Genomic DNA, 19,983 nt, shown 5'->3' with positions numbered 1-19,983 from the left:
AAAACCTGAAAGTGAACAAAACTTGTGAGGATCTAAGGTAATTTAGGATTCTAGGTTCCAGAAGTATAAGACTGAAGATTTCTGCTGCATTTCAAAAAGATGGACTTTCAAGAATGAATTTCCCTTAAGCTTTTCCACACAAGTGCTGATCCTGGGTATAGCCTAGACCACAAGATTTTGCAATTGGAGGATAAACAACCACACAAACTTCTGTCTTTTACACATTTGTCAGAAAGTTCAGGGGTACCATTGACCTGAGACAGGGCTCAAAAAGAAGAGAAGACAAGAAGCCTAAACAGGGTATGTCTGTATGCAGGGGGCAGTTATTAAGCCATGTAGGACTTTGCAGTTAGTGGGTTTTCAAAATGCTATAGAGAGCTAGAAATAAGTATGAATGGAAAGTTCCATTTCTACAATGAGTAGAGAACCAGGTGTTGTGCAACACGGGCTAAGGACAAATGAGGATTCAAAATTTCTGAAAGCCCTCATTTTTCTCTTTTCAGGTATGACAGAATGAAAATGTATTTCAAAGGAATCAAATAAAACATTTTGTCACTAAAAAAAAATGTCACCAGGCTCCTTAAGTACCAGTCACATAATGAATGGCTAATAAAAACTCTATGTAATCCTGCTTTCTTTTTCCTATGGTTTTCTTGTGGCTACTGGCTGGTAAGCTCAATTGATTAGGTCACAATGCTAATGACCCAAGGGTCAAAGGTATAATTTCTATTGTCAAAGGCTCTCTTCCCACATAGTTAATTGTCTTTTCTCTTTCATTCTATCGCTACAAACTATATATGCCTCCTGCAGCCACCTTACAATTACATGCCCTTTGTCAGGAGGTAGAGGATACACTTCTGTGCTAATTCCTTACTGTGACTGAAAAAATACTTTATAGCTTGTGCCTTTTGTTCCACTGAAAGTGAGTCAGCAGCATTACCTGTGTGATGCGGGCCATTTCAATGGTACCTTGGCAATCTTAAAAGATTATTGCTATAGACAAATGCAGTGAAGAAGGGGTATGTGTCTTAGTTGGCTTGGGCTGCTACTAAAAACTTCCATAGACCAAGTGGTATAAACAACAGAAATTTATTTATCACAGTATTAGATGCTGACAAGTACCAGATCAAGGTGCCAGCAGATTAGGTTTCTTGTTGAGTATCCTCTTCGTGGCTTGCAGACAGCCACCTTCTCCCTGTGTCCTCAGATGGTAGAGAGAGAGTGTGTATGTTGGTGTGTGTGCCTGCCCCAGAGTTCTTGTCTCTGTCTCTCTTCACATAAGGGCACTAATCCCATCATGGGACCTCTATCTCTATCCTTAGAAATCATCTAAACCAAATTAACTCCCAGAGTCCCAACTTCCAAATACCATCACACTGGGGGGTTAGGGTTTCAACATATGAATTGGGTGAGAAGGAGACACAAATGTTCAGTCCATAACAGGGTGATAATGTGATTCCTCTGTAGCAATGTTTCCCAAAGGGTGCTCTGTAGACCACCAGCATTCAAATCACCTGGAGTTATAGTCAAAATGCACATTCTTGGGCCCTCCTACCAGATCTAAGTAGTAGCACAATTTCTAGAGGTGAGACTTAACAGTTTCATTTTATAATAAGTCCCCTTCCCCCAGGTGATTATAAAATACTTCATGTTTGAGAATCAGTGCCTAGAGCAGTAGTCCTTAAGAGGTCACCATCAGAACACCCAAGGACCTTTGTTATAATTCACATGCCTGTACCACAACTCCAGGCCTACTGAGTCAAAATCTCTTCTGAGGATAGTCCTGGGCATCTGTGGTGGTGGTAATAAAAGATCGCTAATGAGATGCTAGCAGACCATGCACTACCTCATTTAATCCCCACAACAACCCTTTGAGATAATTACTTCATTATGCATAGATACTGAGGCAGGCTCACAGAAGTGACCTGCCCATAATTACAGAGCTACTAAGCAATGATCTTGCAGTGGTGCATTCCTGTGTAGAATACTGTTGCCCTAGAGATTGATTTCAAGTCCTTTCAGGGATACCACATTTTATAAATTCTCTGATCTCTCACATGGTGAGGCATCCAGAGCCTAAAAGGATGCTGTCCTTTCCTTCACTGTGTTCAGAATTGCGGAGCTGTTTTTCAACAACCTAAGAAGGATTAACTGAAACTAAACTAAAAAAAGAATAAGTGTTCAAGGTTCTTTAGTCAAATGCTTTCATTCCTACTCAAAGGAAAAGCACAGAAAATTGCTTTTAGAATTAAGAAAGAAAAAATGCTTACACTTAGACTCCAGATTTTTCCAAAGCAAAAGAAGTAGAAAGCCCATCACACACAACAAAATGCTTTGGGCCAAATTAAAGCACTAAAAATTAATGCTTATGTGATAACCTAGATGCTTGACTTTGTAGCCCAAAGAAAATTCTTGTGGTGTTCAGATAAGTTTTTTGTGATCTGGCAGCTGGCTACTGCAGGAGATGAGGTTTCACAGTCCCAATAGCAATTTAGTTTAGTAGAAATAATTTAAGAACTGGGAGGAGCCAGATACATAAGAAATTTAGAATAATTTAAGCCATATATCACAAAATACTGACCTGAGAAACTTGTCTATTGAAACTTAGGGCAGCATTGGGGGAAAGGGGGTATCTTAAAGGCAGAACAATCTACTGTGGAGATTTTGGAGGGAGGAGCCAAAAGAGCAGAAGGGAAAAATATATGTGCACCAATATCTACTTTAGCCACTTTTCTCAAACTAGGGTTCATTCTGTGCTACTTTCAGCACCATTTGTCTCAGAATCTCCCTCTACCTCTTCAGTTACAAATGCCCTGTCATCTGCAGCACTTTTTTTTTAAGTTTATTTATTTTAAGAGAGTGAGTGTATGCACATGTGTGAGTAAGTGAGAAAAGGGCAGAGAAAGAGAGAGAGAATTCCAAGCAGGCTCTGTGCTCTCAGTGTGGAGCTGGATGCAGGGCAAGATCCCACACCATGAGATTATGACCTGAGCGGAAATCAAGAGTCAGACACTTAACCAACTGAGCCACCCAGGTGCCCCTGCAGCACTTCTAATTAATCTCCCAAATTATTAGGCTCTACATTTCTGCCATGGTTTCAGTTATACTAATAACACAGAAACTTACAAAACACCAATAGAAAAAAAAAGCAAAACATGTTTATATCACCACTAACCATATTCAGGATTGATGTACTGATGAACTTTGCCGTGACCTCCACAGTGGAAAGGTGCCCTGAAATTGGTCCATTTTATTATTTTCTTCCTCCAGCCCTTTTTGGCCTCTCACTTTACATGTCCTCACTGTAATCCTTCTTCCACTGTGTCGCCTCCTATATAAACATCCGTGTTTTGTCATAGCTTCTACATTTGAACAACCATTCATTTTATAGACATTACAAGTAAAATACATGGTCCTGCAAGGAATATTACAGTTGTACTTTAGGTCTACACACTCTATGATGTCAACAAGAGAGACACGAGACACATTAATTTATAGTTTTGTGTTCAGCAGCAGAGCCATGTAATATTCTACATATATTTAGTTCTCCAGAATGTAGCTTAATCAATATGGCACTTCAGGCAACCTGAAATACTGAGGGCAACATAAAAGTAAGATTGTCAGACCAGGAAATTTTATGTCCACTGATGGGAGTTTAACTGCTTTGGAAGCTGCAGGAGGTATATATATTTGGAGGATTATAGTAAAGTCAATGATAGGAAAAAGTCAAGCTGATGTGTTTAAAAGGTACTGAGGGAGAGAGAACTCTGTGCCTCATACCCCAAGGCAGGGACTTCCAGATTCTAGTCCTTGCCTGCCAACCTTGAGCACTACAGTGGCTCCAATGACATTTTCCACCTCTGAGTATCATTAGGCATTTATAAAGTGAATGCCCCACATAGGAAAACCTGCAGTACCACATTGAGCCAACCAGTGACACTCTCTGTGTCTCAGTTTTGGCACCTGCCAAGTAGGGTGGGAAGTTAAACTACCTGCTTTTAGAGGTCTTTGAACCCTATGATTTTAGCACCAAGGTCTGGTTTATCTTGAAGGGCTGTTCCAAGGCTCAATTGAAATATTTGATATATGAAGGCTATAAAAGCTTTAAGGCTCTATACAAATGTAAAAGTGTTTTCAATTATGCATCTCCAAATATAACCAACAACTTGCACGTGCTCTCCAAAACCAAGAAAATGTATTTCTGGGCTTCGATTTCTGATTAGTCCCAAAACATATGATTTTACTTTGTTCCAATTTTCAGAAGCAGAAGAGCAAAAGGTTCAAATTATGATCTTTATTAAGAAGGTTCTAAGCCATTTAGAAATGCTGGGCACATAAGTGGCTAGGCCAATCTTTTCACTGCTGTGTGGGCCCCCTGAATAGCTTTTACTGTGAAGACTAATAAAAATGATAGGAGAGTTGAAACTGAGCAAAATTAGATTAAATTTCAATCTATATTCTGCAATGCTTTCTGATGGGGAGTACACTTTCATGTATGCTTCTAATCTCTTTACATGGTTTATAGACCAGCTATTAGTTAATAGGTTTTGACATGAGGTTAATATTTAGGTATTTGAAAATTCATGTGCTGTATGCCTGTGTGTATATAGCAAGGAGCTGAATCTGCATATTCACTTCAGGAACACTGAATCCAAAGGCAAGCCTAGAATCTTATTTGCATGAAGGAAACTGTTCAGATGCCCAAGTGAAACACTGCAGAAGACATTCTTTTTATTAAACAAGCATCCATTAAGAACTCAATAGGTGCCACACACTATCTAATTGCTGGAAACAGAAAGATGAAAAAGAAATGTCCTTATCTTAAGAGCTGATGCATTCTACAATAGAGAAACCATGGTCATCTCCTGTGACACTAAGACTTACATTCAGAATAAATAATGGAAGGTAAAGATACCCAAACCCTCCCTGAGGTGGTGATAGGGATATTGATCAGTACCCTAGGAAGAAGGAATTTAAGAATATACTTGGAATTTTTATTCAATCTGATTTACACTACTTTCTGACTAAATAATACACTAGGGACATTCTATTTATTTTGATATACCTTTTTCAAGGCATGCACACTGTGCCACTATTTACACAACTACAAAAGCAGGCAAGGTCAAGAGCAACCATACCAGCTGCTGTGGTTGGTTAATGGACAAAGATGTTCAAATGTAACTAAAGCAAAAGTAACAGGATTACATACTAATGGTGAACAAATTGCTTCAGAGTACCCAAGTAAATTCAATGAGATGGACCCCTAAAACCCATCTGAGGTGGGAACAAAGAGAGATTGAAAATGTGTGTACATAAAAAGGAGACTGATAGGGGTACCTGGGTGGTTCAGTCAGTTAACATTAAGCATCTGACACTTGATTTCAGCTCAAGTCATGATCTCACAGTTCCTGAGTTAGAGCCCCTCATCAGGCTCTGTACTGACAGTGCAGAACCTGTTTGGGATTCTCTGTAACCCTCTCTCTGCTCCTCCATGTTCACACATGCATGGACTCTCTCTCTCTCAAAAATAAATAAACATTAAAAAATAAATATTTTAAAAGAGACTGATAAAACTAGCATGAGCTTGATTTTCCATTCATATTTTTTTTAATTTTTTTTCAACGTTTATTTATTTTTGGGACAGAGAGAGACAGAGCATGAACGGGGGAGGGGCAGAGAGAGAGGGAGACACAGAATCGGAAACAGGCTCCAGGCTCTGAGCCATCAGCCCAGAGCCTGATGCGGGGCTCGAACTCACGGACTGCAAGATCGTGACCTGGCTGAAGTCGCACGCTTAACCAACTGCGCCACCCAGGCGCCCCTGATTTTCCATTCATATTAAGGGTTGGTATACTTTCTTCCAACATGGTGAACAGGCAACAAATAATTTTAGTTTATAATTATATACATATACATATGTATGTATATGTACACACACACTTTAGATGGGTGAATTTATGGTATGTTATTTATATCCCAATAACGTTAAAATGTCAATATATATATATATATATATATATATATATATATAACACATTATATCTCAATAATCTCAAAATGTCAATAATATATATATATAACATTATTGAGATATAAGTAACATACCATAAATTCACCATCCAAAGTGTACAAGGCATTGGTTTTTAGTATATTCAGAGATTTGCTTAATCATCAATATAATCAATTTTAGACATTTTTATCACTCCAAAAGAACCCTCATATCAATTAATAGTTACTCCCCATTGATACAAATCCATGCCCCAAGCTCATCCCCAGACAACAACTAATATTACTATCTCTATTGATTTTCCTATTCTAAACATGTCATAAAAATGGAATTATATAATATATGGCATTCTATATCTGGTTCCCTCCACTGAGCATAATGTTTTCAAATCTCACGCATTTTGTAGAAAGTGTCAACATTCCATTCCTTTTCTATGGATGATTAATATTCCACTATATCTATATACCACAATTTGTCTACTTATCAGTTGATGGACATTTGGGTCATTTTCACTTTTTAGTTATTGTGATAAATCATATCACTTCTTACATTAGTTTCTAATGTACATATAACTAAGCACTGGTCCAGATATTAAAAGATACCATTCTTGATTTCCCAATTATTTGCCAAGTCACCCAAAATTAATAAAACATATATAGAAAAACCAGATAATAGCTCTTCAATAGGTACATAATAGGCACTTGAATATTTCCTGATTCAGTGAATCAATGAATGAGAGAAAGGTTTCCTTCAACCCCTACTTCTCCTTTCAGTCATATCCTTATCAGTGCCACCTGGATACTATGTCAAAAATATTAGAGCTGGAAAATAACACAGAGTCCAGGATTCATCCATTTATGATTCAAGACCCACATATATCAAAAACACCAAATGAGCTTTTTAAAAATATCTATTGCTGCCCCCCCCACTCAGAGAACCTAATTAATTCAGTAACTTTTGGGGATGAGGCCATAGGAAGCTGCCTTTGTAACAAGCATCCCAGGTAATTCCATGTATCCTAGAGAATTATGTAGTCCAACTTTTCCATTCTACAGAAAATTTAGAACTAGCATGGGGAAGTGACATGCTCAAGGTCACAGAGTATGTCAGAGATAAAAATCACAGGGAGCTGAGTTATGAATCCCAATATAGCATTTTTCATTACCTTGGGTACCCTCCTTTGTCACATCCTCACCTTTTCCCTGTGAATAGATACTTCTCTCACAGACTTGCTCTATAAGTGTGTCTGACACATCTTAAATGCTCAAAAGTTATCATTTTTTAAGTTTTGTCCTGTGTGAACCAGATAATAAAAGCGTCTTCTATTTTGGCACTGTTTGCTACAAGTATAAAGTAGCAAATATAAGGCCCAAGAAAATACCAGACCCAGGAGGAAGGTCTGTGTGGTTCCTGACCCAAATGTTGAAAAAAAGCCTAACTGGAAAACTCTCCAACCATGGGCTTTTGGTGTCCAAAGAAGCTGTTTAGTGACATTTCCTATCCAAGGTTCTGAAACCATTCTGTACCCCCACTGTGATCTATTTAAAGGAGCCAGCTCCTTTTAGAAAAAAATTTCTGCCAAGTTTTTGATCAGAGGGAAATCATAAAGTAGGTGAGATTCAGCCATGACTAAAAGGTAGTAGAAATTTTTCTAAGTGAAAGTTGACGTGCCTATCAAAAAGATAGACTCAGGGCAAACCCATTACCATGAATCATACCATCCTCATTGCTCTGCACCTTAACTTTTTTTTCCCTGATGTCTGATCTTGTTTGTTACTCTTAGAACATTTCTTTTTTGACTGGACTTGGATTTAGAGGTAGAAGCTCTCAGAGAGGAAAGCCTCCATCTCTTGGAAATCTGCTCTTGGTGTTTTTCTTTGGCCTCCTTCATTCACTTGGCCAAAAGCTTAGCATATTCTGCAGCCTCTTCCTTATTTTTCTTAGTACACTGCTTCTTCAGAGCAATACACTAACATTTGTATTGGAGGACATGTGGAGTAACAAGATGCTGAATCTTGGGCCCTCTGGTTTTAGGTTTCTTACCCTCTTGTTTAGGGGCCTTCTCACAACATACCAACAGACGTCATCTTATTTAGAGAGACTAAAATGTCTGCAGATTCTGTGACCTCTTTTGGGCCCCAGGCAATGAGGCATAGTAGTATCAGTGAGCCCAGGAATATCCTTCTCCCCTTTTTTCACAACGATCAAGTTGAGAACACTGAGATTGGTGTCCATAATGCACCCCAAACACATTTGTGCTTTCTTTCTCCAGTCCTCCCTAGTCTGTAGCAGAAATGCTCCTTACTCAGCAGCAGGTAGACACAGCCATGATACAAGACACCCTGCTTCATGAGGAAGCCTTGTTTGCCATTGCCAACACTGATTCAGACCATGTAACCCTTCAATTCTTCACCCAGAGCATCAGCAGCAACTTCTATGGTCATACACTTCTCCTAAAAGATACAAAGTTTGGACTCATCTACCACTTCAATGAGTTTCTGGCAGCCAGTAACTGGGAAAGAGATGTTCATCTTAATCCTAAAGCAGCTTACCACCTCCAAGGTGCCACAAAAGACAGTATACCTTAACTTTTTGAAAATTATTTTTTTCAAATAGTTATATAGTACTACAAGATTAACATAAAACAGCAGTATTCTGCTCCCTCCTCCTGAGTCCTTCTTCCTAAAGACAATTTTGAACTTTTTAAGCTATTTCTTTTCTTATTTATCTCCATGGTTACAAATAATATGCTCTTAGTTTTACTTAATTAGCCAATATTATATATTATCTATTGACTTCCTAATATGGAAGATAATGACCAGTTACCTTCCCTCAATTCTTCAAATATAGCTATACCAAAGTTTTACACGATTAGGAATATTTACTTCCAAACTAAATAGTATATTATAACTTAATTTCCTTTCTTATACAACTTTTTGTTTTCACTGGAGTTAGTAATTGTCTCATTTTTATTTGAGGGAGCTTTCATTTCACTTCTTTTTTCTATGTGAAGTAGCAGACAGTGTCAACTGTTGAGTGAGTAGAGAGGTAGTTAAAAAGGGAATTTGAAATAGTCAGTTTGGGGCTAGAGGGAAAGAAGTCGTTAGTGAACACAGAATATCTAGGTAACATTGAGGGTTCAAATGAGGTGAAAAGTCATGAATTTATAAGTGATACCAGTCTACATAACTGTGTGATTTTTTTCCAACGGTGCTCAATTGTAAGAAAGGAGGCAATGGACAATTAATCCAGGGCTGAGTTTCACCAAAATGATTCAATGGAAAGAAAAGGATGGACAATGGAACAAAAGTTGAAGATATCAAATAACAGAAGTGAAATGAAAGCTCTACTTCTTTCCACCACACCGTTGAGACACACACATACACACACAAACACACACACACACACACACACACACACACACACACACACGTATATCTTTCTCCTTGGTTATAATGGAGGAGGGTCCTTCTTCTCTATAATGTTAACCTATCTGCCTATAAGGATAATGAAAGACATGAAATTCCTGAACACAGAATCCAGTAGAATTATTTACTTTGAACAAAACACTAAGAATTAGAGGAGTAAAGGAAAGGAGGGGAAAGGGAGGTGAGTGCACACACAAACTCACATGCAAGTATAGAGCTAGAAAGTCAAGTATAACAGTGAAATAAAAGATGACAGGATCTGCTTGAATGGGGAATATAGCTTGAGATAAATGGTGAATATTTGGAATAGCTACAATGGAGAACTGTTGGGAGATAAAGCTTAATAGGCACATATAAAAAGTCTTCCTAGCAGCTCTGGAGACCCCAGATGAGGCTGGAGACCATACACTGGTTGTGGCACTAGACCTGATAAAAGTATGATTTTCTGTAAGGATAGTTCAGCCATAGATGTTGGAGCATAGAAAGTGGTGGTTAGATGGATCCAAGAATGGTGGTTGGGTAGGTGGGTGTATGGGCAGGTTTAGTGACAAGATGAATCTAGAATTAGATAACGATATTAGCAAGAGGAACATACTACAAGGTTTAGGCTGGGTAAGAAAGGAAACAATATCACAAAAGGGTCACAAGGCTTCTCACTAGGCTCAACTTGAAAATAATTGTACATTTTAGGTTCCAAAGCAAAAGGTTCAGGGATATTCCCATTACTCTTTTCAGTTGCAAAATGCAGTTATCTTTCTATCATCAGACTGTAAGTAACACCTCTAAATAATAATTGGGCTTTTGATTAATGTGTATCATAGTACTAATGCCTATTACCTTTTTAAAAAAGAAAAAAAAAGACAAAATAGAAGAGTTGAAAGAGTTATGTCCATGGCACAATCTGAGGCTTTAAGTCAATTTTAATATCATGCATTTTTATGATTATAGAAGTAACATACCCTAATGTAGAAAATTTGAAAGCTACACAAAGGAACCAAAAGAACCTCTTATAAAAGCCTTCAGGAAAAAGAAATAACTAAATTACTTTAGCATATATATGTATATAGAGTTTTGTGTCATGTTTAAATGCAAAGGTTTCTGGAGCTAGACTGGCTGGGTTCTTATCCCAGAACAGTCATTTTAATAGCTATATACAAATACATATATATGAGATTTTTCAATACATATATATGAGATTTTGGTCACAGTCCTTGGTTCGAACTCACTATCAAAACAACGTATTAAATAATTGTTGAAGATGTGTCATAGATACATGTGGTTCATATTATTCTTCCTAATGTTGTTTATCATATTAACCTTAAAAAGTTTTAAAAATAGTCTTTTCCCATGAGTATTAAAAGGTCAGAAAGAAAAAAATATATTAAACAACCCATTAAAAAGGGTATTAAATAAGAATTTGGGATTAGACCTTAGGGAAATAGACTTTTTGTATCCTAGAAAGCTGAAGGCAGGTGTTTTGCACAGGGTTATCCAGGCATTGATCTGGCTTTCTTTCCCCATCTGAGAGTGTGCCCTTGTTAATGCTGAGTTTGATTCAAGAACCAGAAGAGTCTGTTGTTAGTTCTAAACATCCCCTTAAACGGAAGTTCACAGATTATTAATACAAGTTTTTTTCTTTTTTCAGAATGGTGACATAGACTCTGAGTATAGAAAAAACAACAACAAACTCATGTTTCAGGGGAAAATCAGCTATATTTTCAGACCTGGCAGGACTATTCCCTGTACAGATAGTGGCACTAGCAGGTATATATCTATAGGGAACTAGGGACCAGGGTAAGTCCATGATAGGATATTCTGCATCCGCTGCCACCTTATGAAGCTTTCTCCCTAAGTAAATCAGGACATTACAATGTGTGGTCTTTTCCCCACCAATCCGTAACACCAGAAATACTGCAGGTGTTATTAGAATTGGGATGTGAAATACTGCAATAAGCATATGTTGGTATGTATGTATTTGTAATATAAAAAAATAAGAATCCAAATAACACTATTATTTGGGGGTGGTTAGCTGATGGATAATTATATTTTGGAGTAAATATAGGTCTCAATCTATCACATATTGTGATTATTTGTCCCAATTTGTCTTTATGTTACTGTTGTGTATTTTGCACATATACGTTTTCAATGTTAAATAAAATGACCCATTTTTCTTGTTTCTTCCTTTATTTTTATTATTACAAAATCCTTCCATGTCACTTTTATTTTACTCTAGCTATTACATACTTTCCTTTTTTTCACATTTAACACTTGAATCCTTCTGAAATTTGCATCTGACTAGCTTATCTTGTCAATGTATAAGCATAAAAATAAGTACAACCATGCATTAAGTATTTGAGTACTGTGTGTTGAGATCAGAACTTTATATGCATTAATATCACATATGCTTTTATCATTGTCCCTGGAAATACAAATAACTAAAATCACATTTTTATTTTTGTTTAATGTTTATTTTTGACAGAGAGAGAGACAAAGTGTGAGCAGGAGAGGGGCAGAGAGAGAGGAAGACACAGAATCCAAGGCAGGCTCCAGGTTCTGAGCTGTTAGCACAGAGCCCAAACTGGGACTCGAACCCACAAACGAGATCATGACCCAAGCTGAAGTCTGACGCTTAAATGATTCAGCCACCCAGGCGCCCCAAGCACAAATGTTTTTTTAAAAGAAAATTCCAAATCCCTCCACCTATAACTAGCATTTCAGTGAATAATTTTCTATTCATTTTCATATGCTTATATGCACATGTAGATGTATAGAAATACACAGATGTATATAGAAATTGAATTATGCTGTGTTGTAACCTGTCTTTGCCATATCAATTCATATCAATAAATATAGGTTTACATTATCTTTAATGTGTATGTAGTAACTGGCTAAAACAGATCTCAATTTACCTAGTCAATCCACTATTAGAGCCAGTTAGGTTGTTTATGGCTTTTTTTTTTTTTTTTTACTATACACAAAATGTTAATGAATATTCTTATGTATATATCTTCTAGCACTTTATCTTAGAATAAATTCTAATTAAATTGCTAGATCATAGAAGGTATATACATTTTACATTTTTATACAGATTGCCAAATACACCTCTGGAAATGCACCAATTTAAATGGTGCATTAGGTCATCTATATTCCCACAACCTTACCAAAACTACATTTTAAACTTTCTCTAATCTGATAGGTAAAAACTATTATTTTTTACTTGCAAAGTGAGTTTGTCTATTGGTATTCCTCTTTTATTAATATTCTGTTCATAATTTTTCACCATTTTTCTATTAGGACATTTATTTTTTTAATTAATATGTAGGAGTTATTTATATACTAAGAATATCTACCCTTTGTTATAGGTCACAGATATTTCCTAGTTTTTTTTTGCCATACAGATTTTTTGAAGGTAAAATTTACTAATCTTTAAGCCTTGAGTCTTCATAAAATGATTAGAAAATCCTCAATCTCAAAACTATAAAAATATTATAAATATGTTAAATTATAACTAAATAAAATTTAAAATATAAAATATTTTCTAGTACCTTTATAGTTTTTTTTCATTTAAATCTTTGATTGCTGGAACTAATTTTGATCTAAATTCTGAATATACACATAGGCTTATTAAATTTCCTTTAAATGACTAGTCCTGTCCTAATCACATTTATCGGAAAAAAAAAATCTTTTCCCCCAGTCCACAGGTATGAAATGGCTCTTTATTTAAAAATCCATAGTGTATTTGGAAATAGTCTACTATTTTCAAAGAGACACTGTTCAGTTACACTGGTCTGTCTGCCTCCACGCAAGTACCATAGTATTTAATTAGTGTTATTTCTAATACAATTTATATGTGAAAGAGCAAGTTCCTTGTAATTATTCTTCAAAATTTCATCTGGAATTTTGGTGTTTGTTGTCATATAAATATCTCCTTTCTCCCTCAAATGGAATCAAAGTGATTCTTATGTTACTGATTTGTGTTCTGAGAGGGAAGGAAAGTGGCAACACTATGGCATTAAAGACTGTGAATAACTCTGCATAAAACCATAAAAACAGTTGCCTTTGTGAACATGTTTCTAGATGGAAAAAAACATGGAGAACCCTTGTTGCGCAACAGCACTACCCAACAGAACTTTCTACAGCAATGGAAACGTTCTATAGCTGCACTTTTCAATACAGTAATCATTCGCTACATGTGGCTACTGAACAGTTGAAATGTGGCTAGTGTGACTAAGGAACCAATTTTTTAGTTTTATTTCATTGTAACCAATTTAAATTTATACAACCATGTATTTATTGGACAGAGCACTTCTAAAGCTTAACTATTAAAAAATCACTGCCCTATTATACTGTTTCATGGCATTGCTGGATCATAATAGATTTGACAATTATTTAAACTGAAATGATAATTTAGATAGATATTTTCAATAAATGTTAAGGCTAACCCTGAGATCACGATGGCAGTTCAATTAAATATATAATGGATGGCCCCTGTATGCATGGCACTCTTGCAGAATAAGGGACAGATATAGCCTTCAAGAAATTTAAACTTTAGTAGAGGAGATAAAGTGATAAATAGCAATAATGTTTTCAGAATAAGGTAAGTACCATAAAAGAAGAATGGACAAATTATCAAGAGAGTTTCAAGAAGGGAGAAATTATTTTGGCTATGGAGCATGAAAGAGAAATTAAGGAAGGCTGTATGAAAGAGGTGTCACTTAAACTACTTCTTGAATATGGTTCATTCTCAACAAGCAGAGAAGTAGAGATGGGAGAAGGAGGAGAAAGATACTCCAAGTTAAAAGAATGGCATAAGCAGAGGTACACAGTATGGCTAACAAAAGTTATGTTGGATAATGGTGAGTTGCCTGGTCCAGCTAAACCATCATGTGAGCAGGAAGGTATTTAATGTATCAAGCAATTATTGTTAGAAACTCTCAGATTCCATAACAATCCACACCACTTAATATCCACTCACTAGGTATCAGTGCTCTTAAGAATTAAATGGACTTCAGGAAGATTAGTCCTAATATGCAGGATATAGTGAATTGGAGAGCAGACTAAAAAAAGAGTCTTTTATAGCAGGCCAGGTCAAGGACAGAAGGGAAGGGAGGTGAGGTAAAGAAAGAAAGGGGGGAAAAAGTAAAGGAAAAGAAAGAAGGAAAGAATCTAAAGGATTTGACAGGGAGTGGTAGTGGTAGGAATGTAAAGAGAAAACCTATTCCAGAGACAAAATTCAGGACATTTAATAAAAGATAGGATGCAGGAGACAGGAATGGAGGAGACATTCAGAAGTCACAGATGAATGAGATTGAAGGGAAATTACTGACACGCAAGAAAGTTCTACTCAATTAAAAAGCCAGGTCTCAGGAAGCAAATGGGTAAATCAAGACTCAAACCTGATTTCACCTGTAAAAACCCTACATCCCACCCCTCCCCCATGTCTGACCAGTGCCTTTAGCTTCTTCATAGAGAGGGCTTAGGAGTCCCATAGAAAATGATAATGGCCCATTGCTCAACCTGAGTGAACACCACCCAGAAATCTGTGAGGGCAGCAGTGACCATACTGCAAAGCCTCGCTTAAATCCCCAGTCCTAATGATCTGAAGGCCTGTCCTTGGCCTATCAGGCAGAAGCAAACGCTGCCAAGGCTGCGCTGTCACTGAGGAAGCTTTGGTTGCTTCCTGCCCCTCCTTCTGACCAGACCAGCTGGAGCTAGAATAGGGGAACCAGGAGCCTTTGGTGCCAAAGCCTTTTACTCACCCGTAAATGCTTTCTATTTAAATCATCTGCTTCCACCGCTGGTATTGCAGGCTGTCTAGCCCAAGGTAGCCCCCAAATTGGAGAGCTCACATGGTGAGACAGCAGCTCAGATTTGGAGCCACTGCATGGGTCAAGACATCTGTGGCCAAATAGGAGTGCCCCTATAGTAGGGGTTACTCTGCGGAGGGGTAGAAAGAGTGAAATGGGAGCAGGTAGAAATTTCCCCTGAAGACTCTGGGTGAGGCATACCTGGGAATTTCACTTCTCCAGGCCCCAGAATTGTTGCCTAATTCCTGTCTGTGGAAGTAAGGAGCTCTGAAAAAAACAAAAACATGTTCTGAGATGCAGGACCCACAGAAGTTGAAGTGCCTATTACCCTGTTGGGAAAGAGCCCAGTTGTGCAGCATTGCATGAGCACTATGTTTCATCCAACTCCTCATGAAAGCCTGAGGGTGTCAGTGGGGAAATGGCCCCCAGTCCCCACACCTGTCCTGGACACTTAACTCCTTCCTTCCCAGGGGCCCTGTAACTGAGGTAGCCTTCCTGAGGCTGAAATTGCAAGACCTCAGGGACCTGTCTTTTCCTTCCTCCCTCCTTCCTTACTTGAGGTCTGATGCCTAGCTGTGCCACCTGTTCAGTAATCCACAACTTGTCTCCCCTGGCCAGGAACAGGGAGAAGGATTTCTTCTTGGAAGTCTACGGAAGGTGGGATTGAATGTCATGGTGGGGGGAGGGGGTAAATTATTCCTGAATAGACCCTTCAAAAAACAAAACACCCATAATAGTCCGAAAAGTAGCTTTTAGCTGAGAGGTACTTTTCTAGCACTTCAGCCCAGCCATAACTTTTGTGGGTGGCATAGAGAAAACCTTAAATACCCCTTTACTGATTTTTCCCTCCTTGGTCCCTGGGCCCCAGAGATGGGGAAGAGGAGAGGTTGTAGAAACCAGGAGAAACCCTTACAGCAGAGAATTATAATACACACTTCCTTTGCTAGGTTTCTTTGCCAAAGCATTTTTCTTAGACGTCTGACAGTAACAAATCAAGTTGGTTGCTCCAATCTGGACCCAGAGCAACAAGGCAGGTCACACTGAGTGGCTGTCCCTCCTCACCCTTTCCTCCCTCTCAAGGGTTCCTTCTGGAGAAGTCTGAAACACTTAGGGCAGGTGGGTCCTCTCCAAGCCCTTCAGCAATGGTTCTGATAGGGTCACTCAACCTGAAAAACCGGCTCAATGAGGAGCAGGGATTCCTGTGGGGAGAGAAAATTGAGGGTCCCAGATTCTGCGCTGGGGTCCCTTGGGTTTTGAAGGCAGGTAGAGATGGTCTCAGATCACCGAGCTCTCTCTTCTCCCCTGCTTGCTGGGAATCCCCCAGGAGCTGGAGCACGTCGCTGCTCCTTCGCCTAGGAGACTCCTTGAGCCCTATCCTTGCACCGTTTGCTCTCCTGGCGGCGGGCAGAAATGTGGGCAGAATCAGAAAAGCCCAGTGGTAAAGTGCCTTCCAGGCTAGAGTCCCGCGTCAGAAGCAGAAACCATAAAGATAAGGTCGCAAAAATGCAACGCAACTGCTCGCCTGCACCTGGCAGACAGCGCGCGCTCCTTCAAGGCGAGGAGCCCCTGGCCTTGGGAGTCCCTAAACTTTCTGGGAAAGGTGAAGGGAGAGAAACAAAACTGTCAAGTGTTTCCAGGAGCAGGAACCAGGGCTGAAGGAGAGGTAGAATCTCTGTTGGCCGCAACCAGCCTGCTCCCTTCTGCCACCTGAGAGCCTAGCACATTCTCTCCTCCCCAGCCAACTGTCCCGTTATGCACAGGAGCATTACCTGAGTCTTGCACAGCAACCGGCGATGTCCAGCAGGGCTCAGGCATGCAGTTCCACGTCTGGGGCGATGGGCCGCAGTCCAGGGCTAAATGGAGAGCTGGGTTCCAAACAGCGTGGGCTTGAGCTTCCAGGGCGAAAAGGGAGGCTACCCAAAGGCGATTGGAGCTGAAGGCGGCTTGGAGGAAAACGTGTCTTCGAGAGCAGCAGACAGAGCAGCCCCGCGTGTTTTCTCCACTCCCGGTCCTAGCCAAAGAGAATGCTAGGAAACTTGTCCCCACCCAGGGAGGATTTCTAGACTTCAGGAGAGCTTTTGTGGACTTTAGGAGGAGCTGGGCAGGACAGGCTAAAAAGGGTTCCTAAATTACTCTTCCCCTTCGCTAGAACCTCGGGCGCCTCCTCTTGGCTCCGTGACCAGACTCTTCTAAGTCGCCTGCCTCTCAACCTCTTCCTTTGCGACTTTGCTTCAGAGCAGTAGTGCTCCAGCCACACCTTGTCTTGGCCAAATGGTACACCGAGGGATGCAGGGGCCTCAGCCTGTGGTTCTCTCTCTTCATGAGGCACGCATGCCCTAAAGGGCAGCAGCCCTACCGCCCAGACCGCAGCGCAGGCTGCAGGTGCGAACTCTGTCTGCCCACCTCTCTGCCGCCTGTTCGCTGCTCCAGGCTTTCCCCCGGAACTCTCTCCAGTCTGTGCGCAAAAACCTACACGTCCCCCCCTCGCTCCGAAGAGGGAGCAGCGCCTTGGAAGTGCGCTCCAGGCTCGCGTGCTCGCGTTACATTCTGCCACAGCTGTTGCTGCCTCCAAAAGGCCTAGAGTGGGGGTATGAAGGTAGTGGAAATCACCTAGAGCTGCGTCTCCAACGCTAACAGTTTGGTGCCTCCAGGCTGACTGATTGCACCGGGAGGGAGGTGGAGATTAGAAAGCACCGGTCAGGCGCGTCACGGAAAAGGGTTGCTACTGCTCCTCCTCTTCCACACCCTTTTGGATTTGGGAGCTCGGGGAGGGAAGGGGAGGGAGACTGGGAAAGGCTGCCAAACCCGAGTCCCCCATCCCCGGGTAAAAAAAGAAAAAAAAAAAAAAAGCACTTCCCTCTTACCTTTCCTCGGAGAAGGAAAGTGCGTCCCGGCAGCGCCGTCTAGTGTCCGTAGCAGAGTAGGCCGGCATACAGAATTGGGGGGAGCGCTCAACTGAGTGCAGGCGTTGGAAGCCACAAAGCAGTTTTTCAATAATCCTGGTCCTAGTTCCAAACACTGAATAGGTATCTAGCTCAACCAGGAGTTTACCGGCTTGGTTCCCCCCAGGCAAGAAGTTAATATTAAAAACGCAGTCCGGGGGCGCCTGGGTGGCTCAGACGGTTGAGCATCCGACTTCGGCTCAGGTCATGATCTTGTGGTTTGTGAGTTCGAGCCCCCAGTCGGGCTCTGTGCTAACAGTTCAGAGCCTGGAGCCTGCTTCACATTCTGTGTCTCCTCCCCTCTCTGCCCCTCCTTTGCTCATGCTCTGTCTCTGTCTCTCAATAATAAACGTTAAGAAAAAAATTAAAAAAATAATAACACAGTCCAATTGTGTTCATAATGCGAGTTTCCCAGTCCCAGAGAGAACTCCTTTCCACCCCTCCCACGTTAGAGATCCCTAAGTCTCAGGGTTCTCCAGCCCTGACAACCGAACAGTGAGCAGGAGCGTTCTGGGACCCCAGGAGGGGGTTGGAGGTGTAACCTGGGCCTTGATTGTTCAGGCCTAATGCCTGAGGCTCACCAGAGAAGATCCTGACCACCTGCTTTTCAAGGTCACACAGCTCAGGAGCTCCTTTAAGAGTCATAGGGAAGAGGGACTGCGACTTAGAAACCATCAGGATCTGAATTGCAGCCCAGGAAGAGTCCCGTTTCCTTTCCAGGTATCTCCCAGAGCGTTCGACTTGGCTCACGGGCTTCTTGCTGATTAACACACTTAACAGGATTGCTCATGTAAGGGGTCAGCTGAGCACTGTGCCCAAGCATTTTCTGCTGCGCTGGGATCCTATCTGTCTTTCTCTGAGCTTTCTCCAGCTGTTCTCCTAAGGCTGCTCCATCGCTCTGCGTTAGCTACTAGCTACGGAGAGTGAAATGAGCCAGAGATGGAGACAGGGACTGAGAGGGGGTAACTGAGAACTCTGTGCCTGGTGCGCAGCACAGACCCAAGCCCGCCTTCCTTGGCCACTTAGCTTTGGTCCACCATCAACTGGATTTTTAAAGTCTGAGCCTGAGCCTGTGCATAATTAAAATTACAGTCCCTTCCTCACCTCTCCTACCAAGTTTATGCATTATTTTTTTCCCCATGAACCATCTCACCCATCATATCCCTCCAAACCCCACCCTGAAAAATTCCTTCTGCAATTGAGGTTAAGTTGGGGAATCAAGACACTTCAGAAAAGTCCTTTCAGCAGGAACCAATATTAAGTTACCCTCCCAGATTTTTGTTGTTTATATGCATAGGGTGGGGGTGGGTGAGGAGACTATATTTTTGAAACAGGGGAAATGTGCTACAGTTTTTTCTTGTTTTGTAACAACACTTAAGATAAAAGCCCATTCTTCTGACAGGTACTAGACAGCCAACTTCCCTTCCTCTTTGCTAGAAAGTTCATGTAAACTTCCCTCTGCCTGTGTACTTGCCCTGCACAGCCTGCTTCACTGCTTCCAGCCTGCCTGACCTATATTCATGTTGCGTTCAATGCCATATGCTTCCATCCTGCCAGTGACTGCACCGACGCAGGGTAAACCTGTCTTGTTGGGTGCCTGGTGTGTCCAATCTAGCCTTTTAAAAGGACCAACCCCTCAGACCCTGGGCCTGAGTTGAGCAGCTAGGCTCTCATGGGTAAGGCCTTTTGGCCAAACCATGAGGTGTCTCACATTTAGGGTGTTAAGGAGCTAGCAGTAGGAGTGAAGGGAGCTCATTGAGGATAGCAGCCAATAATATCCTTTGGCAAATTGTGAAGTA

At 40.5% G+C, this 19,983-nt stretch overlaps 1 protein-coding gene and 1 pseudogene across 1 annotated transcript in view; both read right to left on the bottom strand.

The window, feature by feature from the left end:
* The window catches only part of IL1RAPL2 (interleukin 1 receptor accessory protein like 2), a 1,155,228-nt gene extending 1,137,210 nt beyond the window's left edge, over positions 1-18,018 (bottom strand). Inside the window, exon 1 of the mRNA XM_027053379.2 lies at positions 17,012-18,018. The gene's annotated coding sequence lies outside the window, so the exon portion shown is untranslated. The remainder of the gene's footprint in view (positions 1-17,011) is intronic.
* LOC128311421 (40S ribosomal protein S6-like) lies at positions 6,112-9,361 on the bottom strand (annotated as a pseudogene).
* Positions 18,019-19,983: the final 1,965 nt, after the last annotated feature.

This window comes from Acinonyx jubatus, chromosome X (genome assembly GCF_027475565.1).
Source record: "Acinonyx jubatus isolate Ajub_Pintada_27869175 chromosome X, VMU_Ajub_asm_v1.0, whole genome shotgun sequence".
NCBI lineage: Eukaryota > Metazoa > Chordata > Mammalia > Carnivora > Felidae > Acinonyx > Acinonyx jubatus.
Note: the sequence above shows the minus strand (reverse complement) of the source record. Positions and strands in the feature narration are given on the sequence as shown.